This window comes from Bufo gargarizans, chromosome 3, assembly GCF_014858855.1.
Source record: "Bufo gargarizans isolate SCDJY-AF-19 chromosome 3, ASM1485885v1, whole genome shotgun sequence".
Classification (NCBI taxonomy): Eukaryota; Metazoa; Chordata; class Amphibia; order Anura; family Bufonidae; genus Bufo; species Bufo gargarizans.
This window is the reverse complement of record NC_058082.1, coordinates 344383974-344392556: the sequence shown is the minus strand read 5'-3', so window position 1 is coordinate 344392556 and position 8583 is coordinate 344383974. Positions and strand designations below refer to the sequence as shown.

At 47.1% G+C, this 8583-nt stretch overlaps 1 protein-coding gene across 1 annotated transcript in view; it reads left to right on the top strand.

The window, feature by feature from the left end:
- The first annotated feature begins 258 nt into the window (after positions 1 to 258).
- ZMYM4 (zinc finger MYM-type containing 4) overlaps positions 259 to 8583 on the top strand; it is a 70961-nt gene continuing 62636 nt past the window's right edge. Inside the window, exon 1 of the mRNA XM_044287626.1 lies at positions 259 to 345. The gene's annotated coding sequence lies outside the window, so the exon portion shown is untranslated. The remainder of the gene's footprint in view (positions 346 to 8583) is intronic.

The window sequence follows — 8583 nt, the reverse complement described above, 5'->3', positions numbered from 1 at the left end:
TCTTTTCCCGGGTCTACGGACTGAACCATCCCATCAGCTGGATTGGGGGGATTCAGACCGAGTTTATAAATGCGTCCCATGTCCGCTAGCTTCCATCTGCCATTTCCCGCATGGTTTGTGGGTGGACAGCATCGTGGACAGCCCTAGGCGATGGCGTTTCGTGGTCAGCTTGTCTTAACGGGCAGGTGTGCGTGAGCAACCTAGAATATTTTCTGTCCCCTTCTCACTGCCATGGAATTGTCTTGACCCGCCCACCTCTCACCCCCCCTGCGGAGTGTTGCAGTTGGACGGGTCCGGGGCCGACATGGCGGAGCGGCGGGACACAGAACCCGGGTTGGCCGGGGGGTAAGGACCGGTTTGTGGGGAGTGGCCTACCGGGAGTGAAGTGGTGCTGTTAAAAGGCAGGGAGGACAGGCCGGCTCATGCATGCCCAGCTCTGTGTCGCCTTGTGTGTATTACCCGCGCTGCCCCTCCACTTGTGTGTATGGCTGTGTATTCGGTGCACTGCTGTGCTCATTGAGTTGTGTGGAAAGTGTGTGTGGATTGTAGCATACATGGGTCTGAGCGGTATTCCCAGTGCTGCACATGGACGAGCTCCTCAGTCATTGTGGTGGCCTTCCTGTGTGGACAGCACTGCCCCAAGCTGTGTCCATGGGCAGAAATCGCAGGTTCAGGTGGCACACTGCTTCCCTTAGGATCCATATTGCCAGGACTATTCTTAGGTTTTGCAGCTATCCCCCATTGGTGGGATTAAAAAGGGTGAAATCAACTGGAAGCTCCCTATTGTCATCCAGTAGGCTGGAAACACACTTGCAGTTTGAGATCAGTTTTTTTGTTGCAGCCCCCCCTTCCTTTAGACCAGTAGTGGCTCCAGCACCAAGAGAAGTATCAGTCCTTCCTTTGTATTTCCTGTCCCCTTTATCCACTTCTAACTGAAAAAACGGCCTGTGTTTCCAGCCTTAGGCGCTGTTCACACAGTGTTTTGCAGGCAGATTGTGGCCTTCAATTCTTCATCAAAAAGCAGTTTGAAATCCGCCTCCTATTGTTACTAATGGGAGGCTGCCCAAGGATGGACGTGTCCTTTCTTGCTATGGTGTCTGGCGGTGTACACTCGTGGTTTACATCCATTAAATGGGGCTAAACCGCAAGTGGACAACTGCATTTAACTTGAGAGAACAGCGGCAGAAAGCAGGGTTTTCTGCTACAGAATACCTGGCGGATTTAGCCGCATGGACTCGGTCTTAGGCCTCATACACACGACCGTTGTCCGCTGCAGTTTTGGCGGCTCAGATGCAGACCTATTCACTCAGTATACTGTCCACATCCGTTGCTCCGTTCAGTGGTCCGCAAAAAAAGTATAACCTGTCCTATTCTTGTCCGTTTTGCGGACAAGAATAGGCAGTTATATTAATGGCTGTCCGTGCCTTTCCGCAAATTGCGGAACGCACACAGACTCCATCCGTATTTTGCGGATCTGCCATTTGCGGTCGTGTGCATGAGGCCTTAAGGTGCTACCACATAGCGCAGTCATGTGTTATTCAAGATCCAGCGACCAAGTACAGGGTGGTCATAGGGCTGGCCCTGGGCTCTAATGAAACCAGTGAGACTGCACAGTTTAAGCAGGTATGCATTGTTAATGGCTTGGTTGTATTGTAGGGGCTGTGCGGTCATTAAAAATGCAGACTGGTTTAGGCTAGATTCATATTAGCGTTATCTTCTGGCAGATGAACAGCATGCCGGAGTATGTTGTATATGGCATAGCCGGATACTGTCTTTCTACCCCGGAGCCCCCTGTCTATAATGTGATGAGGCCTGTTTCCGACATTAGTGCTACGATTTGGTCGAACAAAAAACGCTATTCGCAGCACTAATGCAGGGTCCCATTATAGTCAATGGCGCCTGGTGGTGCTCCGCCTATGCCGGATACGACGGACTCTAGCAGGCTGTTCTTTACCTGGGTGATTGTAACGCAATAGCGAAGTCTCATTAGTTTAATAAAGGGCCCGCTGAGGTCAGACTGTTCTTGATTACAGCACGGCCGCGCCCACGAACGCCACATGGTGTGGTCGTACCCTTAGGTCCAATCTACATGGGTGGGAAACTCAGTGTAATAAAAATTAATATTGGATTTTGCCATGAATCCTCAACAGAACCTGCAGAAGTTACTTGCGGGTTTTCCTGCAGATTTCAAAGGATGAAATCCACAACGTAAATCGACGTGCACAGATTTAAGGCAGTTTTACAGGGAGACCATCAGTACTAACAACTAGGGATGAGCGATCTTGTGTTTTTCAAGTTCGGCGTATGGAGTATAACTTATAGTCCGTGGTAGCGGAATCCATAACAGAATTCTTAGATAACCTGAACCTTGTACGCCAAACTTATAACGCAATTTCACTCGACCCTAGTCGCGCCCCCCCTGCTCCGGCTCCACACGGGAAATGGCTTGGACTGTGGGAGTGATTGTCTGAGCAGGCAGTCCAGGCCTTTTCCTGCACATCGAGGCCAGAGGAGCGGGGACCGGAGCTGTGTCGGGGGATCCAAGGTGAGCACTCATCACTTTACACCCTGTGTGGTGGTACCCTTGCACTTATTGTTTTGATCTGTTAAAGGGGCTATCCACATAATAGGTGAAAATGCATGATCTCTGGGACCCCCGTAGTCTCAAGAATTGGGTCTGTGATTTTTCTGTCTAAAGGCCTGTTTACATGAACCAGCTTTTTAAACTAATAATCATTGGAGTGAAAAAAAAATCACTGCAGTATAAACATTTACAGAAACCTATGATTTTTATACATTCGTGATTAATTATGGTCCACCATATACAAATTTATTTTTTATTTTTTGAGTTTGTTAAAACGACGCTCCAGTTCTAGACTCACGGACACCACACGTGCGCCCTCAGGGGTAAGGAGATCTCACTGTCTTTTCTCCTTACCCTCACACTGTGCAATCTCCATACCCTTGTTAGGGTTATGCCCCCCAATATGCTGCACCCACCCCCCGGATGGCTGATAGTGCTGGGAGCAAAAGGAGATTTCACAATCCGGGCAGTGTGAGGGGAAGGAGAAAAGACCGTCAGTTCTCCTTACCCCTGAGGGTGCACGCGTGGTGTCCGTGAGTCAGCGCTCCCTGTAATTTTAGCTTACCCGTGCCGTGGTAGTGCGCTTGCGCTGAGGCGCACAGCCCCGGTAGTCACGAGGGGTAAGGTATTTTCACGAAGTAAGGATTTTTGCTTAGAACAACGGAAAGAAAATACGTTCGTGTGCATGAGTCCTAAGGCAGTTTAAGACGTGATGTGGCCATCTTGGATGGCAGAATAGGAGCTCTAAAAAGGAGGGCACCAGGCAAGTGTACTGTTTGTTCCCCAGAAAATGATTTTTTTTCTTGAAGCAGATTGCCACTTTAAAAGGAGTTGTCTGGTGGGATGCTGCTTTTTTGTTTTGTTTTTAAAGCCATATTCCTCCCCCGCTGATCCTTGATAACTGCTGTTAGGGCTCTTTCACACTTGCGTATTTCTTTACTGGCATAGAGTTCCGTCGTCGGGTCTCTATGCCGGAAAAATCCTGATCAGGATTATCCCAATGCATTGTGAATGGAGAGAAATCCGTTCAGGGTGCATCAGGATGTCTTCATCTTCATTTTGCTCCAGCCAAAAATCCTGAACACTTGCCGCAAGGCCGGATCCAGAATGAATGCCCATTGAAAGGCATTAATCCGGATCCGGCCTAGCTAAACGTCGTTTCGGCGCATTACCGGATCCGACGTTTAGCTTTTTCTGAATGGTTACCATGGCTGCCAGGACGCTAAAGTCCTGTTTGCCATGGTAAAGTGTAGTGGGGAGCGGGGGAGCAGTATACTTACCGTCCGTGCGGCTCCCGGGGCGCTTCAGAGTGACGTCAGGGCGCCGCACGGGGGCTGTAAGTATACCGCTCCCCACTACTACTATGGCAACCAGGACTTTAATAGCGTCCTGGCTGCCATAGTAACACTGAACGCATTTTGAAGACGGATCAGTCTTCAAATGCTTTCAGTTCACTTGCGGTGTTACGGATCCAGCGGGCACTTCCGGCAAGTGCACGCCGGATCCTAACAACGCAAGTGTGAAAGAGGCCTTAGGGCCAATTCACTCGACTGATGCAAAAAAAAGTTTTTTTATTTTTCTTGCTTTTCAATACAAAGCTGAATTTTCAGCTTGAGGTCTTTGAAGCAGATCTGCTCCAAAAATGCACACAAAACACATGGACTTAAGGTACTTTCACACTATCCACACTAGCGTTGCTGGATTCCGGCAGGCAGTTCCTTCGCTGGAGCTGCCTGCCGGATCCGGCAATCTATATGCAAGCGGATACCATTTATAGACTGATCCGGATGCTGAATCCGTCTCACAGATGTATTGCCATACCGGATCCGTCTCTCTGGTTGTCATCCGGAAAAAATGGATTAGGTATTTAACTTTTTCACATTTTTAAACATCTGTGTAGACCGCAGAACTGGATCTGTTTTTCCGGAACACTTGGGGCCGGATCCGGCATTAATGCGTTTCAATAGAAAATAATGGCAAGTGTTACGGAATTTTGGATGGAGAAAATACTGCAGCATGCTGCGGTATTTTCTCTGTCCAAAAACCATACAGCGACTGAACTGAAGACATCCTGATGCATCCTGAACGGATTCCTCTCCATTCAGAATGCATTAGGATAAAACTGATCAGTTCATTTCCGGTATTGAGCCCCTAGGACGGAACTCTATACCGGAAAAGAATAACGCTAGTGTGAAAGTGCCCTAAGTTGGAGCAGGTTTTTATTCTGCTTCCTATTCATTTCAATGGAAGATTTAGCGCTGACTGTCCCAAGGGAGTGCTGCTTCTTTTTTCCCACATGTAAAAGAAATAGCAAGCGCTTCCTACTGGTGAAATGAATTGGAGGCTGTTTGGAAAAGTTTTTTAGTGTGAACTGGCCCTTAGAACGCCTACTTAGATTCCCTCTCAATAGCCACAGAGGTTTGGACCAGGAAGAGGACACCAACAGGGATCTGACATCGTCAGAACGACCGAGATAGAGGATTTGTTTGTAATCATTCTGCTACTTTATTAACGAAATAAAAATGTATCCTTCCAGACAACCTCTTTAAAACTAGACAATAGTTCTGATTGTTCTGAATGAATTGTAACAATTTATTTCCTGTCCATATAATGATGATGTCTGTGATAGGCTCTTGTGACACCTTGTATTGTTGTTGTGGTTGTCTCAGTTGAAGGCCTTATTCACACTGTCAGTTGCAAATTTTTTCCTTAGGGCTCATGCACACAAATGTGTGCTGCCCGTTCCGTGCATTGGGGACCGCAAATTGCACGGGCACCGTCCAAGTGGCTTGCGCTAATAGATGCAGATAACAGGCTGAACTGGGTAGACAGATGTCGTGTTTTTTTTGCCTTATAAACTATGTTACTATATTATGTTACATTTTTTATTTGACATATTTTTTTTGCAGTGTGGAGGCATGGACCGAAATGCCACGGAAGCACTTTGTGGTGCTTCCGTGGCCTTGCGCTCCGGATTGCGGAGTGTGAAAGTGTGCACACGGCCAGTGCCCCTATATTGTGGACCGGCTGTTTGCAGGCCACAATACAGGCACGGCCAGCACACGTTCACATGCATGAGCCCTTATAGCTAATCTCTGTGGAGGCTCCACTTCTAGTTTTGGCTCACAATCACTGATGGAAATCACTGACCACCAAAACCAGTGCATTTTTTTAAATGTCTGTTTTAAGTGGAATCTGTCACCAGAAAACGGACTGTTAAACCAGGCACAATGCTTTTCTATCCGCATGAGTATGTCGGTTCCTCGGCCGTAAACTGTCCTATTTTTGTCCAGTTTACGGACAAGAATGGAACAGTTCTATAGAATGAAGGATGTTCCGTACCACAAAATGCAGAATGCACATCGAAAAGATCCGTGTTTTGTTGATCTGCTATTTGTGGACCGCAAAACCAGCTACAGCACTGTGCATAAGCTCTTAGGCCCCTTTCACACGAGCAAGTTTTTCGCGCAGGTGCGATGCGTGAAGTGAACACATAGCACCCGCTCTGAATCCTGACCCATTCATTTCAATGGGTCTGTGTACATGAAAGTTTTTTTTTCACGCATCAGTTCTGCTTTGCGTGAAAAAAAACGCAGCATATTCTATATTCTGCATTTTTCACGCAGCCCTGGCCCCATAGATGTGAATGAGGCTTCAGTGGAAAAACGCATTGCATCCGGAAGCAAAATACAATGCGTTTTTCACTGATGGTTGCTAAGGCTACTTTCACATTAGTGTTTTTCTTTTCCGGCATAGAGTTCCGTCACAGGGGCTATATACTGGAAAAGAACTGATCAGGCATATCCCCATGCATTCTGAATGGAGAGCAATCCGTTCAGGGTGCATCAGGATGTCTTCAGTTCAGTGATTTTGACTGATCAGGCAAAAGAGAAAACCGTAGCATGCTACGGTTTTATCTCCGGCGAAAAAAAACTGAAGACTTGCCTGAATGCCGGATCCGGCATTTTTTTCCATAGGAATGTGTTAGTGCCGGATCCGGCATTCAAAATACCGGAATGCTGGACCCGTCCTTCCGGACGGTCTGCGTATGCGAACTGCCTGCCGGAATCAAACAACGCAAGTGTGAAAGTACCCTAAGAGATGTTTGTAAACCTTCAGTTTTTTTTTTTATCACATGAAAATTGCATCAAAACGCATTGCACCCGTGCTGAAAAAACTGAATAACTGACTGAACTTGTTTACAAAATAATGCGAGTTTCACTGAATGCATCCGGAGCCAATCCGTCACGCTAGTGTGAAAGAGGCCTTACTGTTGGGAACAAACTTTTTTTTTTTTTCTGTTTACGTCCCGTTTTTTTACGGTCCATATACAGAACTATTCATTTCAATGGATCCACAAAAAAAACGGAAGGTACTCCGTATACCTTCCGTTTCCGTTCCACTGAAAGATAGGATAGTACTGTTCCATCAGGGACCAGCTGTTCCGTTCTGCAAAAAACGGAATGCACACAGACTACATCCGTATTTTTTGCAGACCTCAAAATACTGAAAAAGCCATACGGTCGTGTGCAAGAGGCCTTACACAGCTTGAGATCCAGCCATTCGTAGAAAGGATGTACAAGATATCTACTTGGTTACTGAATTTCCACCCTGCAGGGACTACCGTCCGGACATGTCAAGCAAAAGTCTGAGGTTTAAACAGTAGATGCCTGGAGGCAATGTCCTTCAGCTGCCATGGTAAGTTGTGACCATGGCATCTGAGTGGTGAAACCCTGGTACCCGTGTGTTTCCAGGGCCGGAATGGCTCCCTCACACTGAGATCAAGGGAGTCCCTTTGTTTGCTGTGACAACCTGGGACCCTCTCCTCTGAAGGATCCAATGCCTGCCACAGCAATGTTTTGTGGCAGGGCTCTGTAGTAACATAGCAAATCTTCCATAGACTGTAGAGGGGATTCATTTCAGTCTATGGAAAAAGCGATCACAGGATCGCATACTAGGGGGACTTAAAAACACTTGGGCCCGCCCTTCAAGTCTCTTGCCTCATCGATAGGTCCGGACTTGGAGGGCGGGCAAAGGCAGAGATTGGGGAGGAGTAAAGTGAAAAGAAGGCAGAACAGCCTGGGCACCTACACACTGAACGCCGCCCCTGGGCACTTGCCAGTGCTCATTTGCATATGAATTTAACTTTGTTCTTTTCTGTAGACTTGCACCAGCAGGAAAAACGAAGGTACAGTTACAATCCTGTATAGTCGTGCTACAGAGCCATGTAAGCACTGTATATGGCCATATGGTGGTGACAGTCTACCTTTAAAGGGAACCTGTCAGCGGCAAAAACCACCCCAAACTGCCAGCAGTACCTTTTAAGTAGCCGGTAGTGTGTTTCTAATGATGATTTTCTTCCTGCAGTCAGATGCGGTAAAAGCAGGAAAAAACTATCTTTTATCCCCTGAACGCGCTGTTTTCGAGTCACTCTTGAAGTCAAGCGGGCAGCGGACTCCTTGCTTCAAGTCTAGGTAACCGCGCCTCCTTCCCTGCCCCTTCTCCTGTGACTGACAGCCGGCTGTTTGGGCATAAGCGCTGTCAGTCACAGGGAAGGGGGCGCGGTTACCTTGACTTGAAGAGTGACTAAAAAATTTTATTTTTTTCCCCCTGCTTTTACCACATCTGACTGCAGGAAGAAAATCATCATTAGAAACACACTGCTGGCTACTTGAAGGTGCTGCTGGTGGTTTTTGCCACTGACAGGTTCCCTTTAAGGGGTCAATATTTCCCATAGACCATCAGGTAACACCTGGAGTTGGTGTTTTTAGAGCAAAAAAGGGCAGCAAAAAATTGTTTGAAAACACCTTTAAGGGCTCATACACATGGCTAGGGCTGCAGCAAACAATTATTTTAGTAATCGAATATTCTATTGATTATTTTTACGATTAATTGAGTAATCTGATAAGAAGAAATGAATTGATAGACTGGTTTCCTTTATAAAAACTCATCAGACCCCCTGCCGACAGTCCCCAACACCCTTCGTTCCCCCCTGGCGA